Below are 21,124 nucleotides of genomic sequence, written 5' to 3'. Positions count from 1 at the left end.
AACTTGAATTGTCTTAAGAAAAACGAGTGCAATTTTAACAATATTCTGCCTCAGTTTATCAGTTTATCATTTACACATGTGCGTTACAATCACACAAAACATTTAGTAACAGACAGGATATTGGTCAAATTGCATTTACTTTTCTTGAGACATTTCCATTTGTTCATATTTGTTCAGGTTATTCACATTTTTTGTAAACGTATAGTTTGGTAATGTGAACATTTTCATGTAATTTTACTTTTTTACACCAAAAAAACAAAGAAAATTTGGGGTTGTCCTTATTTATAGGTTATTATAATGATATTTTACTGGTTCTTACCCACTTGAAATGTAATTAGACTGTATGTGTCTGTATGTGGAACGTGAATTAAAATGATTTTGACACCATTGATTGTTAATATCTTCAGTGTAATTTTTGCATTTCACAAATTCATCCCGCAGGCTGGATTGGACCCTTTGGCGGGCTGGATTTGGCCCCTGGGCCGCATGTTTGACACCTGTGTTGTAGAGTAAAAACCAAATCATGTTGTTTGTACTAAAGTAATAGAGTTTACCTAACTACAGAAGTCTTGTGGCATTTAAGCAATTATGGCCAAGTTGAAATAACTTTAAAAAAAAATTTAATTGAAATTGTTACGTCAATTTTTTACGTTGAGCCAACTTGTCATTTTTTAGAGTGTAGAAAGTTAAGTATGTTGTGGATTAATGGTGGTTCCTCAGCTGTGGTTCTCAAAGAGTTAAACAGGCTGGTTTCTTCAAGTACAGATTACATCATGACTGAAACAAGCTCCTCCTTTCACAGATTCAGATAAGTATAGAGAGAGAGGGGAAAGTGAAAGGATGACATAATAGTTTGTTTCTGCAGTGAAGGCTGACGTGTAAATGCGCTGCAGCAGAGTGTTCCACAGTCGGAGGCTTTGGCGCACAAACACACACACACACACAAACACACACACATGCAGGAGTCGCACTCATTCACACTCCCATGTCAGTCATGCTCCCTCACACCATTCAATTCTCACAGTCCTTTGGCCTCCCACGCTTCCCCTGATAAATCTAAGAGAACATGTGAAAGAAGCTCAAAGGCAGCCAGACGCCTACCTTGACTCATTCTCTCTCATTTTTTTTTTTTTTTTAAATTTTGGTCACCATGCCAGTGATAGAGTGACAAGTAGAGGTCAAAAAGAGACTTCTGACAGAGCGGACGAGCGCAGCAGTGGCAAGATTCAGCCACACAGCCACAGTCCAACACTGTAAAAAAAAATCTGTAATTTAACAGAATTTTCACTGTTTATTTTACAGATTTTTCCTGTATTTTTAAGATACAGGAAAATATCAATGAAATTCCAAAAATAGACTGTGATTTTATATGTCAAATGTAAAATAACACGAAAAAACTGTAACTGTGAATAACCATAAAATTTCCATTTTTTAAAAGAATTTTTTTCTTTCTTTTTCCACAGAAAAACAGTTAAAATACATTTGCAAATGTATCATAATTTCACAATTATCAGCCTTTCCATGTCATACATTTCTTTCATAACATGTGTCCGGTGCAGAAGTGTTGGGGGATCTTTTTACACAACCGTTTTCTAGTTATGGCTTTTTTTGCCCCTGCTAATAGTATTAACAAAAGATATCAGTCACATTTTCTCATCTCGTGTGGTAGGTTACCCAAGTAATTCACAATAACCCTAATTATATTGTTGATTTCTTTCATCGCCAACGACCAGTAGGGTATAATCTTAGAACAGTCCCAAAATATGTGAAAGTGCTCTGCCTCCATAGGCATTTTGAATTAATTTATTTTTGATTTTTGATTTTTTTTTTCCTGGAATGTAATAAAATGAACTTATGAGGGAAGAATCCAAGCTGACTGATGAAATGACTTTTAAGGGCTTTGTACAGAGTTTCTAATCAGGCTGTAAATTAAGTTGCATGCAAGATATTAATAATTGTTGGTCGGTTAATTAATTAATTAATTAATTAATTAATTAATTTTGGTATTAATCATTATATTTTGTGAGAAGATCAAATATTTCAAAATCAAATTAGCAAAAAAACCTGACCTGATTGAGAAAAACAGATGTCATTTTTGGATTTAGCGCTGCAAAATGGTCCTAATTCAGTTGAAAAAACCTAGACAACTTGCAAAAAACGTTTTTTTGTAACCCAGTGTAATGAATATATCTGTAAATTAACACAATATTTACATTCGTCACCATGTTTATGGAATGACTTTTCATGTCATCTTGCGATAATAAATAAATAAATAAATAAATCATCGCATATGTGATTTAATAGAAAAACTGACATTATGCACTTCTGTTTTTTCGACATTTAGTAAATATCGGTAAAGTTTTGCACGTATGCCCGCTGAAGAAGTGACTTCAAACACACACACACACACACACACACACACACACACACACACACACACAGAGGTGGTACATCTTCTTTCCTGTAACACACTCTTAACAGATCTAATGGACAGTAGAAGGACTGAACTGAAACCTAATTTTCTTTCACCTAATGCTCCTCAACATCCACTGGGCTCCTGTCAGTTCTGCTCTTGGACTTCCCAGACCTGTTCATTTTCAGGCCTGCTTTATGGAAAATTGTAATTTGTATAATATAATAATAATAATAATAATAATAATAATAAAACTATCTAAAGCAGGGCTCTCAAACTCATGTTCTTTCAGGTTCCACATTCAGCCCAATTTGATCTGCAGTGGGCCGGACAAATAAAATAATAACATAATAGCCTATAAATTATGACAACTCCAAATTTTTGTCTTTGTTTTAGTGCAAAAAAACCCCCATTGAATTATGAAAATACTTACTTTTATAAAGTATTCAACCAAAAAAGATGTGAATAACCTGAAAAAACTGAAATTTCTTAAGAAAAATAAGTGCAATTTTAACAATATTCTGCCTAAACTTATCATTAGTCCATGTGCATTATGGATCAGATCTACAAAGACACTAAACACTGAGGAACAGGAAGAAAATAGTTCAAATTGTGCTGAATTTTCTTTAGACATTTCAGGTTGTTCATATTTGTTCAGGTTATTCACATTTTATTGTTACAGGATAGTTTGTAAATGTAAGTATTTTCAGAATTTAATGATATTTTTTTGCACTAAAACAAAGACAAAAATTTGAAGTTGTCATTATTTATAGGCATAATGTAATTTTTTATTTTTTTTTCACATCAAACAGAGAAGAAAATCTGGAGTCATTCTTTTTTGTCGGTTCTTCTGCTGTTCTTATTTGACTGTAGATCTTATTGGTCTGTATGTGGAACCTGAACAAAAATGAGTTCCACAGCCTTGACTGTGGAATTTTTGCACTTTGTAAATTCATCCCATGGGCCGGATTGGAACCTTTGGAGGGCCGCATTTGGCCCCCGGGCCGCATGTTTGACACCCCTGATCTAAATGAATGACTACTTACAGATGTCCGCAGGGACCTCAAAGCAAGTAAGATATTCCCCACTAGTGAAGGAGTATTATTTTCTTAATTGTTTCAGTGATTTTTCAAGTAAAACTGGACTACTTGTGCAGTTTCCTTGTCTTACATGATGAGAACAGACTGCAGAACTTTTAAAGCCAAGAGACATCTGCTAAGCTGCAGAAGGAAGAAAGTACACCAGTGTTATCGGCATCATTAAAAAGCTGATGCAACTCCATGGAACAGACCCATCATTCTGGTGTCTGGTATCAGTAACACCTGTGTTCAGCCTGGTTTTACAAACTGTGAAAACGTCTGTTGTTTTGGCATGTGTTCCCCTACATGATGAGCATGTCGTGGCCTTATCTGCAGCAGAGGTGTAGAAGAGGTCAGAATGGAATATATATGTGTGCTTTTATGAAACTGGTCCTAAAAACAGGACATGAGGGGCTAAACATTCAAACCAGATGTAGACGAATGTTATGAAGCAGGTTTGGAAGCACTTTGGGTCTAATTTAAAAATAAATACTTACTGAGATAAAAAAAGAAACTATTTTCAGATAAAACACATTTTTATATTTTTAATATTATTTTTTATGCAAAAATCCGCATGTAACACAGTAGAAAGGACACGGAAATTGCACTCTACTATTTTTTTGAATATCTATTCTCTCACAGGTGCATTTTTGGAGTCGAACTAATTATACAAGGTGGCGTGTTTGACAAAAATGACCAAAATCACTCATGATTTATTTGTCTTTAAATAGTTAACGTGTTCTTTTGTTGGAAGCTCCAAGAAAAAGTCTGGATTCTTTAAGGTCTCATTTTTATAAATTTAATTTGGCTTATCTGACCACAAATAAAGTGCATAGTATGACTCAGCTCTGAGGATCCACACCCCAAGCAGGGAAATGGATCCAGACATTCCAATACACATCACTTTTATAATCCTGGTAAACTAATGTCCAAACTATGGGCTGACCCCTTGTGCTAGGTGGACTGGGTCACAGAAAATGGTTGACCCAGATGACCCAGACCTATCCAAACAAAGAAATCTAGTGACACAAAGGAATCCTAACTAATACTGACTAATACTAATACTGACTAGTATGTGATTAAACTTAAGAATTCAACTATCTAAATTAAAATAATATTTCAAAATGTTCAGGTTCTGTATGTAACACAAGTGGACACAATGGGTTCCACACCAAACCTGGAATGAGACTGAGACTGATGACAAACCCACATGTGTGGATTAGAAAAACCACCAGGATCCACACATTGAACACAGTGTCTTTATTTAGAGTCTGTAGAAGAGCATTTACACACATGTTTACACATCTAATGCACTGACACCTAGGGACAGTTAATGTCCATATTTGGGTCCTGTTTTTGGACCCAATATTTTATTACAAATTCTTTAATTATAGGATGGATCAGAGCAAGAATGTAATTTTTTATTTCATTTATCTGAGGTCATCATTAGGTCCATCCTGCACTGTAAAAAAAAAATTGTAATTTAACAGAATTTTCACTGTTTATTTTACAGATTTTTCCTGTATTTTCAAGATACAGGAAAATATCAATGAAATGACAAAAATAGACTGATTTTACATGTCAAATGTAAAATAACATGAAAAAAACTGTAGCTGTGAATAACCATAAAATTTCCATTTTTTAAAAGATTTTTTTTTTTTCAGAAAAATAAAGTTAAAATACATTTGCAAATGTATTGTAATTTCACAAATATTTATTTTCTATTCATGAGATTAAACAGTTAATGTAAAGTTTAATACTGTAAAGAAAATAATAAAACGAGATAAAATTGCTGACAATTAACCGTAAAGAAGTATTTGTTCTGTCAGTTGAACCAGACTTGTTTGTTAATTGACAAATATCTTGTGTAATTACAGGAGGTTTCACAACAAAAATGTTGAATAAATGTATTTTTGTGAATGTATAACATGTATAAGCTCTGATAAACTGTCCAAATACAGTTTTTATCAGTGGATTGGACAACTGAGTCTCACTGAAAATTATATATACATATATATGTTGTTGGATGTTGTTCACTTCTCCTCCATTCCCGTGTCTGTGTTTTCTCCTCCATCTCTGCTCAGTGCATTTGTCCGTAGACTCTCAGCGTCCATGCACTTCAATGGGACTGAGTGGAACTGGTTTTTTCATCGCCTCAAAACTGGACGGTAATTGGAGAAATGCCACCATGTTGTCCCACCCCTCGGACACACAGCATCTCTGGGGGTGAATGGAGCTGTGGGCGGAGCTCGGCCGGGCTGGACGCTGAGCTTCCACGTGCTCATTGGAGGATTGGTTGAAAGGCTGAATCCTGTTTGATTGACAGCTGTTTTCAGATGTGCTCCTTCACTGACACAGTTCAGTTTAATACCGTCACACATTCTGCTGATGAATCGAGAGAGAAACCAAATGAACTGTTCATTTCTTGCACTGTAAATAAAACACACTCATTGTACTTCCTTGTTTCAATTTAACATAATTTCAGCGTTTTCTTGTTTAGTTCGTATGATAAGGTCACTGACCATTTTCTTAAAAAGGAACGGAGGGACGACATTATGTTTAAATAACTTGACTTTTTTTTTTTTTTATGTAAGCCAACAATGAGCTTCCCCTGTCTGAAAGACGAGCAGCCGCCACTGTCCACAGCATACCTGTCAGTCAGTCTGGTTGGCTGTGTCTGGGTGATAGACTGTGCATCAGACTTTGTCAAATCAAACTTTTGTTGTTTAGCTGGAGTGGTCCCTCCTTTAGCGTTCGCAGAGCTAGCATCACCTGCGTTACCTTCAGGGTCTTTTTCAACTCGCTTGGTAGATGCGTGTTGTTTCTGAAGATGTTTCATCAGATTAGATTTGCTAGTCTTAGATGTGGATAGAGTTTTTGAACCTCCACAGCGATTACAGGTCACCACAATGTTCCTCTTGTCTTTTACCGACAGAAAGGAAAAATAATATGCATATTTCCACGAGAGTAATCCCACGCCTGGACTTTCATCGACTGCCGCCATGGTTGTTTTCATTCACTTGCACGCCGCTGCGTCACATGCGCTTCACGTCCACCACGCAAACTGTAGTCCTGAGTTATGCACGCCAAGTAACAACTAACGAGCCTGTTTAAATCGCAGTAATGATAAATGCATTCCTGATTTTGACAAACTAATTAGTTACAGTGCTCGTTACCACAAAATTAACGTAGTTACTGTACCCAACAGTGGTTATCCTCAAACACAGCGATACACGTTAGCACTGGATGCCATAAGAAAGAAGGAGAGGAATTCCCCTCTGAGCTGCTGTCCAAACAGCTCTGAAATATGGTGGACTCTCACTTGATGGTGATGATACTTAAATGAAAACATATTTAAGAACACCACACTCCATTTCTCTTAATATTGGACCTTTGAGTTTATAAAGCACACTGTTGCTTAGGATTTCATCAGTTGACAAGTATTGCAAGAGTTATTGCTTTACTGCACTGACTCTGTGAAAGAAAACAAAGAAGTGAGCGAAGCTGATTTGAACTGTATTTAATCACATCCTTCAAGAAAGACACACTTGTGTTTTTACTGAATGTTGGTGGGTCGTGTATGTAGTAGGGATGTAACGATATGAAAATTTCATATCACAGGTATTGTGACTAAAATGATCACGGTTATCATTATCGCGGTATTATTGAAATGTGCTTAAAATGTTCAAAAAGTACTAATACACACACTGAAATTATTTAACCACGTTGTATTTTGATGTTCAGAGAACGCAAACCTCCGCCAAGCACCCCGAACAGTGTGCATGTGTGGATGGACTATTTCTGTTTAAATTCAACAGTTTCCAGGTTGTTCCATACAGCAGAAAAAGTTGAAGCTTAGTCCCAGTCATGTGTCTGTCCAATTAGATTCAATTCACATGAATATTTGTTGAGTTCTAATTGTAAATGTGTGGTAAATGGGATTTTCAATGTTCATTGTAAATGTCCACAGAGTCCACATTCCACAGTGGATGTGGACAATTTTGTGCCAGATACAAGATATTGTTCTAAGCTATGGGTGGATCAAATTGGAGGCTAATCGGAGTCGTTTTGAATTTTTTAATGAATTTTGGAAAATTGCTCAATGATGACAGATAGGAAAATGTGAGATTTTGTGACCTTGCTGTGACCTTGAACTTTGGCCTACTTGGCCCAAAATTTAATGGGTAGGTCTCAGGGCCTAGGCCTATCTGTGGGGAAGATTTGGTAAAGATGGTTGGAATAGTTTTCCCGTAAAGTTGCTAACAAACAAACACAAGTAAGTAAGTAAGTAAATTTTATTTATAGAGCACTTTTCACAGACAGTCACAAAGTGCTTTACAGTGCAAAGTACAAATAAAAATACAATTAAAATACCATTAAAAACACAATAAAATACAATTAAAATATAAAAAATACATAAAGCGCAATCAGTTAGTAGCAGCCTTGAGTCAGTTGGGAAATTCAAAAGTCTGCTTGAACAGGAGTGTTTGGAGGTGCTTTTTACAACTGTCTACAGAGTCCATGGACCGTAGGTGTAGAGGCAGCTCATTCCAAACACACAAAGCAAAGTGATCACAATACCTCCTGGTGGAGGTAATAATAGGCATAATGTACTTTCTGTTGGCAGAAACATCCAAAAATTAACATGTAAACATCAAACATACACATGTGCATTAAAGATGGAACCTTATGGACACTGTTGGACCATCTCCCAGATCAAGTTTAAGTTGTTTTAGTTTCTTTTTCATAGATAAATAGATAGATAGTCTCTCTCTCTCTCTTTGTCTTTCAAAGTGTGTTAATCAACCACGGTTATCATGATAATTAGAAATTAAATGGTAATACTAACCATCGGGAATTTTACCGTGGTTTATCGTTATACCAGTAATCGTTACATCCCTAGTATGTAGTCGCTGGCCACATCCTCAGCCCCATTATCTCTGGGCTGAAAATCCATTATCGTTACCCCATTCCCAGTGCCTCCTCCTCCTCCTCCTCCTCCTCCTCTTCTTCTTCCTCTTCTTCCTCCCCACACACACACTGATGGGAAGACATCCACTAGTAATGGGACTCTGAGGAGCTAGCTGAGACTTGCAGTAACAGCCTATTTCCAGACCTCTCCTCTCTGTCTGAGTGCTTTGCACCGAGCGGAAATCACTAATTATGTTCTCTCTCTGACTACAGCAGTCACCTGTACACTCTGTCCTATCCTGTGTGCCTTGAGCTTTGGAAAAAAAAAAAGAAAGAGTTCACATTGGACTGCAGAAGTCCACTAGTAGTTATAAGACAAGGATCCAAACTTTCAGTCCAGCGTTACTCTATTGAAAATGAATTCAAACAGGCTTCTGCAGAGCAACCCATGTTGAGAAGTTGTCCCTTTGGAAATGGGATGTGTACTCCTGCTCTGTGTGGACAATGTCTCTGCTGTCTCATTCCAGTCTTCGTTTTTTTACATTTGAGAAAAGTAAGATACAGCTACACAGCCAGACTGCAAAAACAGATGGAAGTCCAATGTGACTGATTGGCAAAGGGGAGTCAGCATGCACAGAATGAAAGAAGTTGAAGAATACATTTTGTGTGTGAAGAAGAAGAAGAGGAGGAGGAGGAGGAGGAGGAGGAGGAGGAGGAGGAGGAGGAGGAGGCGGCTGACGTGCAGTAAGATTTTGCTGATGTGTGTTTTGTGTGCAGATATTGAAGTGCAGGATGTATTTGTGTGTTAGAGGGGGTTTTAGGGCGTCCCATTTTTGGGACTTCTTTTCCGATCAAGTTCTTAATTTGACCAGTTAATCTCTTATATATTAGTAACTCCCCTAAAAAATTTTGGCCCAATCCGTAAAGTTTTAGACCCCCACCACCACCACCACCACCATCTTTAGGGTGTCCGTCAGCCCAGTGCAGAAAACCCATCTTTCAGTGGAAAATCCTGCATTTGTGGGTTAGTTCTGCCATATCTGCTCATACAAATGTCATATTAGAGGTTTTGGGGGATGGAACTGTCGTTTATGAAGGACTCAAATACTGTACAGGTCAAAGGTCACATGATTTTAGACAAGGTCAAGGTCATATGACACTGAAAAATGGGTCAAATCACAGGTTTTTGCTGATTTCTTTCTTGCCTAGTGTTATTTCACACATCTGCACTCAGGGCTTTGACTGGAGAACATCTGATCCTAGATGACCCATCTGGTACCCTCCCTGTTCTTCAGTTCAGCAGGTACCACATTTCTTTTTCCAGAGAAGGGTAACACATTTTCAGTGTAAATCTGCCCAGTCATCCTAAAGGCAAAACACCCAAGGGTAGTGAAGAGAAGGTGAAGCCCCCTGGGGAAGGGAACGACAAAAGGTGGCCCACCGAAATGTTCTCCAGTCAAAGCCCTGAGTGCAGATCTGTGAAATAAGACCAGGCAAGAAAGAAAGCCTCACCCTTAGCCTCAGCCTTAGCCTCAGCCTTAGCCTCACCCTTAGCCTTACCCTTAGCCTCAGCCTTACCCTTAGCCTCAGCCTCAGCCTTAGCCTCAGCCTTAGCCTCACCCTTAGCCTCAGCCTTAGCCTCACCCTTAGCCTCAGCCTTAGCCTTACCCTTAGCCTCAGCCTCAGCCTTAGCCTCAGCCTCAGCCTCAGCCTCAGCCTTAGCCTTAGCCTCAGCCTCAGCCTCAGCTTTAGCCTCAGCCTCAGCCTTAGCCTTAGCCTCAGCCTCAGCCTCAGCCTTAGCCTCAGCCTTAGCCTCAGCCTCAGCCTTAGCCTCAGCCTCAGCCTCAGCCTCAGCCTTAGCCTTAGCCTCAGCCTTAGCCTCAGCCTCAGCCTCAGCCTTAGCCTCAGCCTCAGCCTTAGCCTTAGCCTCAGCCTCAGCCTCAGCCTTAGCCTCAGCCTTAGCCTTAGCCTTAGCCTCACCCTTAGCCTTAGCCTCACCCTTAGCCTTAGCCTCAGCCTCAGCCTCAGCCTTAGCCTTAGCCTTAGCCTCACCCTTAGCCTTAGCCTCAGCCTTAGCCTCAGCCTCAGCCTCAGCCTCAGCCTTAGCCTCAGCCTCAGCCTTAGCCTCACCCTTAGCCTTACCCTTAGCCTTAGCCTCACCCTTAGCCTTAGCCTCAGCCTCAGCCTCAGCCTTAGCCTCACCCTTAGCCTTAGCCTTAGCCTCACCCTTAGCCTTAGCCTCAGCCTCAGCCTCAGCCTTAGCCTCAGCCTCAGCCTTAGCCTCAGCCTCAGCCTCAGCCTTAGCCTCAGCCTCAGCCTCAGCCTCAGCCTTAGCCTCAGCCTCAGCCTTAGCCTCAGCCTCAGCCTCAGCCTCAGCCTTAGCCTCAGCCTCAGCCTCAGCCTCAGCCTTAGCCTTAGCCTCACCCTTAGCCTTAGCCTCAGCCTCAGCCTTAGCCTCAGCCTCAGCCTCAGCCTCAGCCTTAGCCTCAGCCTCAGCCTCAGCCTCAGCCTTAGCCTTAGCCTCACCCTTAGCCTTAGCCTCAGCCTCAGCCTTAGCCTCAGCCTCAGCCTCAGCCTCAGCCTCAGCCTTAGCCTCAGCCTTAGCCTTAGCCTCAGCCTCGGCCTCAGCCTTAGCCTTAGCCTTAGCCTTAGCCTTAGCCTCAGCTGGGGAGTTGTTGCTGTGCAGCGCTCGTGAACCCTCGGGAACAAGCATTGCGTGTGCCACTACTCTGGAGGCGTGGCTTCAGAGGGACATCTGAAGAAAGGGGTTTGGACTTTTGAACTGAGTATTTTCAAAATGTAGCTGCTGGAACTGTTTTTCTAAGATCTCAGCCCCGACCTTTAACTGGTCAAAGAGCTTGATTGAAAAAGAAGTCCCAAAAATTGGACGCCCCAGGGGGTTTCTATCTTTTTCCCTCTCTCTCTCTCTCTCTCTCTCTCTCTCTCTCCTCTCATTTTTTTTCTTGTTTTGTATGCACTGCAGTTTGCAGATGTAAGATTTCATCCTGCACCCCAGCCCATAACCAAATATATGTCCACGTGTGTGTGTCCTCTGTTGTTGTCAGAGCCAGCCTTTGTGTGAATGTGTGTGTGTGTGTGTGTGTGTGTGTGTGTGTGTGTGTGTGTGTCCATCTTTTGGTGAGTTTCCACTTTTTCAACTTTTTCCTCCCTCCTTGTTCTCCCCTTCTCTGTTCGTTCATTTTCACTGTACTGTTTCTCCTCTTTCTTCTCCTGCCGTCCTTTCTCATCCATCCGTCAGTCTCCACCTTCGTCTAACGCACATACATTCTGCTCTGTCTCTGCTCTGAATAATTCAGACTTGCATAGCTAGTGTATTTTTGGTTGTTGTCACCTCTGCAGTAACACAAACACAGCCCATACCAGCATGTACACACACACACACACACACACACACACAAAATCTATCAGGCTCTGTGAGACCAGCTAAGTACGAAGAATCATCATCTTAGAGGGATTTCTCCCCCCCTCTTTCTCTGCTGTGCTATCCCACAGATGCATAATAATATGTCTCACTTTTTCTGTGTCGTCACCAAGTTACAGAAAGTTCGACTGCAGATTAATGTCACGAGTTTCCAACTACATTCAGAAACTTCAGTGTGTTTTTGGTCAGATGGAAAAGGCCTTCATTTGTCATTATTGTTAAAATATCGAAAAAAACTTTTTACACATCTTAGAGTAGGGATGCACCGTTACCAGTATCAGGTATCGGGTTTGATACTCAGCATATGTACTTGTACTTGTACTCGTAAAAGTACTCTGATACAACCGCACCGATACCACTTACGGCAGCGTGACGTTCCCACTTCAGTGCAGCAGGTACGAGGAGGAGGAGTGATGTCAGCAGTGTGGAGATTTAACGAAATAAACGACAGTGACAAAAGTAACGTTAAAGACACAGACGGATACAGACAGACAAATATTACGTTCATCCTCTGCGTACATTCCATCCGTTTTCCACACTGTAAAAAAAAAAAAAAAAAACCAGTAAAAAAACGGTAATATTCCTGCAGCTGGGGTGCCAAAAAAATACTGTTAAATAATGGAAAATAACCATCTCATAAAAATACGGTAATTTTCCATAATTAAAATACAGTTTTTTGCCCTAACTTTGCATGAGATTTTGCATATTTTTTTGACTTTTTAATGTTTAATAAAGAATATTTACATGTATTAGAACAATCAAATTACCAATAAATATATATATAAATAATTTTCAGTGAGACTCAGTTGTCCAATCCACTGATAAAAACTGTATTTGGACAGTTTATCAGTGCTTATACATGTTCTACATTCACAAAAATACATTTATTCACCATTTTTGTTGTGAAACCTCCTGTAATTACACAAGATATTTGTCAATTAACAAACAAGTCTGGTTAAACTGACAGAACAAATACTTCTTTAACGGTTAACTGTCAGTAATTTTATCATGTGTTTGGTTTTTTTTTTTTGGTTTTTTTTTTTTTTGTTTTTTTTTTACAGTATTAAACTTTAAATTAACAGTTTAATCTCATAAATAGAAAAGAAATATTTGTGAAATTATGATACATTTGCAAATGTATTTTAATTGTATTTTTCTGTCAAAAAAGAAAAAAATTCTTTTAAAAAATGGAAATTTTATGCTTATTCACAGTTAGTTTTTTCATGTTATTTTACATTTGACGTAAAATCAGTCTGTTTTAGTCATGTCATTGATATTTTCCTGTATCTTAAAACTACAGGAAAAATCTGTGAAGTAAACAGTGACAATTCTGTTAAATTACAGATCTTTTTTTACAGTGTGTGCATACCCTCTATAATAAAAAAAAAAAAAATAATAATAATAATGTGTTTAGTTGTTGCAGACTGATGACAGTGAACGGTGTAACCACTTTTGGTTCCATCCTAGAGGTAAACATGGAAAAAGGAGCCAGTGACATTGACTTGACAGTGCTCTTGATCCAAATGCAGCACATTTAGTCGAGTTTGAAGGGAACAGGCAAGCCTTAGAGGTGAAGAGAGAGACGAGCAGAGAAGAGGCAGTTCCACAGGCATAAGCCGTCACGCCAGACAACTGACGGGCTAAAACATGAGTGCAGACTGACACCGGCGCTCCACTGGTGGAAGCCATATCAGCTGGGTTTGTGCAACTTTCCTGAATGTGCCGAGAGGCTCTGACTGATTTCAACCCAAGCACCTCTTTGGGCCCCAAGGCTGTCTAAATGTTAATATATGGCTGTCTGACATTCTGCTGCTAAAGCCGGTGGACTGGACCTTCACAGACAGACTGAAGGAAACCTGCAGTGAGATGAAAGAGCAGCCAATAGGTGTGGATACAGCAGATGAGAGGATTGATTTGGCAGAAGGAAGGAGGAACGCTCCATGGGTAAAGTGATAAGAAAAGGATTCATTCCAAGAAAAGGAAGAAAAACTGATTTGGAAAAGAATGGAGGTGTAGAAATAGGAGAGGGAAGGAAAAGAAAGAGTGAGAGCTGACTGACATAGCTGCAGGGCTTAAAGGGCTCAGGGTGCAGCAGCATAAAGACCTGCCTTAGGCCCTGGAGCCAAGCCATGACACAGCTGTGTGTGTGTGTGTGTGTGTGTGTGTGTGTGTGTGTGTGTGTGTGTGTGTGTGTGTGTGTGTGGCCTGAATGAACCTAAAGCCCCATCCACCAACACCTGTTCACCTGTGCGTCCCCTCCTTGTCAAGGTTATTATCGTTAACGAAAACTAACGAAATGACGAAAACTAGAATTGTAAAAACATTTTTGTTAACTGAAATAAATAAAAACTATAATTAAAAGAAAAAAATGAGAACTAACTGAAACTGTATTGTGTGTTTACAAAAGTAACTAAAATGTATAAAAATTACGGATAAAATTCCTTTCGTCTTTGTCAATGTTGGATTGATATGAAATTGATTTATTTCCCTCGAGCAAATTTAGCTACACTGTAAAAAAAATCTGTAATTTAACAGGATTTTCACCGTTTATATTACAGATTTTTCATGTATTTTTAAGATACAGGAAAATATCAATGAAATGACAAAAATAGACTGTGATTTTACATGTCAAATGTAAACTGTAACTGTGAATAACCATAAAATTTCCATTTTTTACAGGAAATTTTTCTTTTTTCACAGAAAAATACAGTTAAGATACATTTGTAAATGTATCATAATGTTGCAAATATTTATTTCTGTTTATGAGATTAAACTGTTAATTTAAAGTTGAATACTGTAAAAAAAAAAAAATAAATAAAACGAGAAAAAATTACTGACAATTAACCGTAAAAGAAGTATTTGTTCTGTAAGTTTAACCAGACTTGTTTGTTAATTGACAAATATCTTGTGTAATCTCAGGAGGTTTCACAACAAAGATGTTGAATAAATGTATTTTTGTGAATGTATAACATGTATAAGCACTGATAAACTGTCCAAATACAGTTTTTATCAGTGGATTGGACAACTGGGTGTCATTGAAAATTATTTATATATATATATGTGTGTATATAATATATATATATATATATATATATATATATATATATATATATATATATATATATATTTATTTATTTATTTATTTATTTATTTATTTATTTATTTATTTATAGGGAATTTGATTGTTTTAATACATGAAAATATTCTTTATTAAACATTAAAAAGTAAAAAAACAAAACAAAAAAAGCTAAATCTCATGTAAAGTTAGGGCAAAAAACTGTAATTTAATAATGGAAAATTACCAAATTTTTATGAGATGGTTATTTTCCATTATTTAGCAGTATTTTTTTGGAACCCCTGCTGCCGGAATAATACCGTTTTTTGTTTTTTTTTGTTTTTTTAGCGGTACCATACGACACAACTAGAATTGTAAAAACATTTTTGTTAAAGGTGGGGTCTGAGATGTTTTCCTGAAGCATTTTTTACTATATTCCTTAAAACCCCCTTCACACCCCGATTACAACTAATTAATTAAATGCTCTAACACAAAAATTTAAAAAATTTAGTCACCTGTGGAATGGACAGGACTGAAAAAACACCATCCAATCATTTTGAGCGCCCACTCCAAATGATTGAACGGTGATATGTCTATCAAACTCAACTGCCATTCGCCCCTGCCCCCTTCCCCCTCTGCGCGTACCCCTCTTCGGGTGAGGTGGGGGGGTATAGTACAGTACTGATCTGCCTTGGTGGAGGTCTGTGCTCTCCAAGTGATTTTCTACTTTTAAAATGGAAGGAGTAGAAGTAAAAAGTCAGCTGAAAAATAATTACTCCAGTAAAGTACAGATAACTAAAATTTCTACTTAAGAAAGGTAACAAAGTATTTATACTTTATTACTTGACACCTCTGATAATGCACTCTGGAAGGTAACTAAGTAGGTTGTGTGCTAAAGTGACCTGTGGTTCTTTTATAGTGTTCTGTTCTATCTGACTGTGGTGAGCCCATGTGTACAGATGACCAGTAGAATTATAAGGACAAACACACCATCCTTCATTTCACATTAAACTCAGAATCCAAGGGCTTGTTTGAACTAACTGCCTTAGCTGGTTCCATACAAATGTATCATGAATCTGAATTTCCATAAAATGTTTGATGGATGTAATGAGGTCTTTGACCCTGAATTTTGTCTGTTTTGGCCCAAAAGCTTTAGCTTTAGCTCTGGGTCTGAACTGTTGGTGGTTCAGTCTGGAAATCTGACGCAACTTTGTAAAACTTTGTGGGCCAGATCTACTAAGATCCTAATTTCCTTGTACTAATTTACTTGTGCAATCTAGAATTTGGCGTGTGGGGCGTGACCACGGTTTGCAGGTGATTTACTCAGATTGTTTGTGCAAATTACAACAGGTGCAAAGTCTGCCCTATTTAAATGAGACGCAAGGAAATGTGACGTTGAAGGAGTTTAGTCATAGAAGGTGCATGACTCATTCATTCATTCGTGTGTATGTGTGTGCATGCGTGTGTGTGTGTGTGTGGGGGGGGGGGGGGGTTGGATTGAATGACATAATTTTGTTACATTGTAGCCAAATGTCAGTGTGTATTTTTAATCACAATCATCAGGGGTGGAAAAGAGGCCTGTAAAGTGTGTGTGTGTGTGTGTGTGTGTGTGTGTGTGTGTGTGTGTGTGTGTGTGTGTGTGTGTGTGTGTGTGCGCGTGCATACAGGGTGGGGAAGCAAAATGTACAATATTTTGAGGCAGGGATTGAAAGACAGTGTATGACCAATTAGTTTATTGAAAGTCATGAGAATTTATTTGCCACAAGAAAATGTCAATAATAGAAAATGTTTTTATTCTGTGTGTCCTCCTTCTTTCTCAATAACTGCCTTCACACGCTTCCTGAAACTTGCGCAAGTGTTCCTCAAATATTCAGGTGACAACTTCTCCCATTCTTCTTTAATAGTATCTTCCAGACTTTCTGGTAATAGTTTTGCTCATAGTCATTCTCTTCTTTCCATTATAAACAGTCTTTATGGACACTCCAACTATTTTTGAAATCTCCTTTGGTGTGACGAGTGCATTCAGCAAATCACACACTCTTTGACGTTTGCTTTCCTGATTACTCATATGGGCAAAAGTTTGTGAAAAGGTATGGATAATAGTGTTAGGTATGATTATGACATCAGTATATGTTTGGGTTCAAAACAATTGACGTAGTGTCTGCTGAGAAAAAACAACTAAATGTTCATTGTAAATTTTGCTTCCCCACCCTGTAGTCTCAGTTATTTTTTCTTCTTTCACTCCAAAAATGTTCACACAGGGTGAAAAATGCGTTCTCTGTATGTCGTTTCATCATTTCTTTGTCTCCTAACCACTTCCATGTGTGTAATTCCACATCCAAACCGTTTGCTTCTCCTTTTCTGACGTGTTAAATACAGACGCAGTTTCTTTCGGCAAAATTTCTTTCAGGTTTGATAAGTCACTTTGCGTGTGTTAAATTAATATATTTATGTTTTCTCCTCCCAGCACACGCACAACTGCATGTAAACACCCCAAATTGCATATTCATTATGGTAAATGTACTAACTGGATGCAGATGCACTATTTTACACCTTTGAAAGACGAAAGCCTTAGTGCGCACTGTTAGTAAATCAGTTTGTACATTTTATTGCGTGTGCAATGGGTTTGGACACGTTTGAATACACGCAGACCTTTGATAGGTCCGGCCCTATGTTTGGACCGCTAGAGGTCACACTAAATACTGACTGTTTTTCTGTAAACGCCATTTACGGTAATTCTTTGTGTGTGTGTGTTTGTATGTTTTTAAATCTATGAATGATGATGGTCCAGTCGCCTGATTGGTGAGTCCCAGTCTTGTCCCGCCTCCCTGTCCACTAAACAGGTGCAGAGGATGGTTTCATCAGTTCTTAACAATGACTTCCATCCTTTACGGGTGAATTTCAGCTCCTTTCCTCTGGACGGAGGTTCTTAGTCCCAGGTGCAGGACACAGCGTTTATAAAAACAGCTTTGTTCCTGTCGCCATCACTGAGCTCAAGAAGAAATAGTGACATTGCACTTTACTAACTTATTTAGTTATTTATTCCATTTTTTTGCTCAGTTTATTATTATTGTGACTTCAAATTTTTAAATTTTCAAATTTTATGTTCTTATCCTGGTTTTTATCCCGGATTGTTTTTATCTTTTCTGGTTTTTATTGTGTTTTATTGCATCTTGTTTTTACTTATTTGTCTTTTTCTTATCTTATCTTATCTTTTTTATTTATTTATCCATGCTGCTATACCGATGAATGGTGGAACACTGAGCACTTTTTGTCCTGTCTTTTTGTCCTGTCTGTGAGCGTGATCAAGTGCCTGTCTTGCATGTTTAATGTAAGTGTTGTTGTAATGCCAAGGCAATCACTTAGACTGCAAAACAAATCTACCTACGGGTATAAATAAAGTAACCTTGACCTTGACCTTGAATGTAAACGCTATAGAGAAACACATATGTTTTTCCACATTACAGTCCTTCAAAACACAAAAACAACCAAATTAAAGATGGATGAAGGCGATTGCACATTTAACTTCCTGTCATTCTTTCAATCTGCTTCCATTGCACTTCTAGACCTTTAACTTTTATTGATGCAAAATTTCTTTTTTTTTTACTTTTATAATCGTACTTGGTGTCAGGCCATCCTTCATTTGAAATTTTTCAACTTTTCTAAATCAAGATATCAGTCAAATAATAATAATAATAATAATAATAATAATAATAATAATAATAATAATAATAATAATAATAATAATAATAATAATAATAATGGATTAGATTTCTATAGCACTTTTCTATGAACACATACTCAAAGGGTGTACAGAGGATCCATTCTTCATTCGCTCACACATTCACACTCTGGTGGAGTTAAACTACATCTGTACCCACAGCTGTCCTGGGGCAGACTGATGGAAGCATGGCTGAAAATCCACACCTACAGCCCCTCCCACCACCACCGAACATTCACACACATTCATACACCAGTGTGAGTAGCAGCACTGGAGGCAAGGAGGGTGAAGTGTCTTGCCCAAGGACACAACAGCACATGACTGGGACAGAGCAGGATTCGAACTGCCAACCCTTTAGTTATTGGACGACCCGCTATACCATCTAAGCCATGGCCACTCAGATAAACATAAAACTGCTAAAGCTAGAAAAAAAAGACAAACTGGAGCAGTCAGTTCCTCAAAATAAAGCTACACATACACTCATAAAAAAACTTGTACTAAACTGAAAATGTTTTTTTCTTTTTTCTTTTCTTTTCTTATGGTAACTCAGGTCTACGTAGGCCTAGTTCCTAGCAGTTCTGAAGCCCTCAGCAGATTTTTTTTATGGCTCTATGTAAATAAGCACTTTGAAAGCTGCAGGTCTGTTCTGTTTTGAGCTTCCCAACATTTCTCCAGCTGTAGCGTTTACCTGAATCTGCCACTCAACTCGGAGTATTTTTATGCATTGGACAGGGAGCAGCGATCTATGCAACAACAATAAATATTACAGCGGGATAGCTTGTTAGCCAGTGCAGGTTTAACAGTGTTTGCCATGCTAATTTACTCCCCTGCAGGGACTTTAAATGTAGTTGTGTGGGACAAAACAGTCAACATGACAAATGGTTTGGAGCAGTGAAGAGTCAGTCTTGGGGAAAAACACCGTACAGTAATTTATCGACCTCATAGTAAAAATGTTGCATATTACTCATGCAGACACATACATGCGTACTCTTCACACACATGCACACACAGAGCCTTTGCATTTGCATCTAAATGGCGGAACAGACACCAGATGACTCAGTCAAGCAGTTTGATCAGGACAGAGCCGCTTTATGAAGTCAAACAGCTTCACCCAGGCAAAGCACTGATCAAAAGCTGCGCAACTTCAAGTTTGGAAGTTGTTAGGAGAAGGGTGGCACAAATTGGCTTAAAATATATTAATTGGGTCTTTTTTTCTGGTTTTTGCCTTCATTACAATTCATACAGATCAAAAAAGTGCTCTGTATCAGATCTGACACTACAGAAAAGGACTCTGGTGTTGGTAATGAAGTCCTACTGTGAAATATCAGCATTCAGAGATCTAAAAGGGACTAAGACTGTGATAGTTTATTTTAACTTGTGTATCAAATGATATCCAAATTAGAAATTCATAGGAGTTGAAATGACTCGATGGTGTTCATTATTACAGTTAGTAGAGCCAGTTTCCAGAGGGCTCTGCCCAAAGGATCAATACACTTCTATCTAATCTAAACAAGTGGTCAGAGAACGCAAACCTCCGCCAAGCACCCCGAACGGTGTGCATGTGTGGATCGACTATTTCTGTTTAAATTCAACAGTTTGCAGGTTGTTCCATACAGCAGAAAAAGTTGAAGCTTGGTACCAGTCATGTGTCTGTCCAATTATAGTAAATTCCAATCAATATTTGTTGAGTTCTAATTTTAAATGTGTGGTAAATGGGATTTTCAATGTTAAATGGAAATGTCCACAGAGTCCACATTCCACAGTGGATGTGGACAATTTTGTGCCAGATACAAGATATTGTTCTAAGCTACGAGTGGATCCAACTGGAGGCTAATCGTGTTATGAATGCACAAGGCTTGGACCCAAATGCATGAGACAGAGACAAAAATGAGCTTAGTTTGAGTATTTATTAACTCAATATATAAAAACAACAAAAATATCTTCACAACTGTGGAATCAAAAATTAACACAAAAATCTTCTCAGTCAAGGAATCAAAAAATTCTAACAAAAAGATCTTCACAAACGTGGTATCAAAAACTTACAAAGTGTATCAAAGCAGCACAGAGGATCAGGAGAAGGTTCAGGGAGATCTAGTCTTGACGTGGCATGAAAGACACACTGACAACAGACACGAGGAGAGGAGGGAATAGGAAGGGTAGAGGTAATGAGCCCCAGGTGAAGACGATCAGGGAGGACACAGACGGGACAGACACAGCGCACACAGACGAACAAAAGCCCTCACCAAAATAAAACAGGAAATGAATGAAACCGACTAACATGAATTACTAGCACTGCTGAGGGTGGTGCGTCACAAATCAGAGTCGTTTCAAATTTTTTTATGAATTTTCGAAAATTGCTCAATGATGAGAGATAAGAAAATTTTAGATTTAGAAAATGCCAGTGTTAATTTAACAGCCACAGTGTTGAAATTAACACTTTCAAAGTGTCTATATGTGTCCACACTGTACAGTGTCAAGGTAACACTTTTGAAAATGTTATAAG

At 38.4% G+C, this 21,124-nt stretch overlaps 1 protein-coding gene across 1 annotated transcript in view; it reads left to right on the top strand.

Annotated features, from left to right (window-relative positions):
* LOC115425495 (endonuclease V-like) overlaps nt 1-21,124 on the top strand; it is a 178,706-nt gene that overhangs the window by 79,082 nt on the left and 78,500 nt on the right.

This window comes from Sphaeramia orbicularis, chromosome 1, assembly GCF_902148855.1.
Source record: "Sphaeramia orbicularis chromosome 1, fSphaOr1.1, whole genome shotgun sequence".
In the NCBI taxonomy this organism is placed as follows: Eukaryota; Metazoa; Chordata; class Actinopteri; order Kurtiformes; family Apogonidae; genus Sphaeramia; species Sphaeramia orbicularis.
This window is presented reverse-complemented; position numbering and strand designations above follow the sequence as displayed.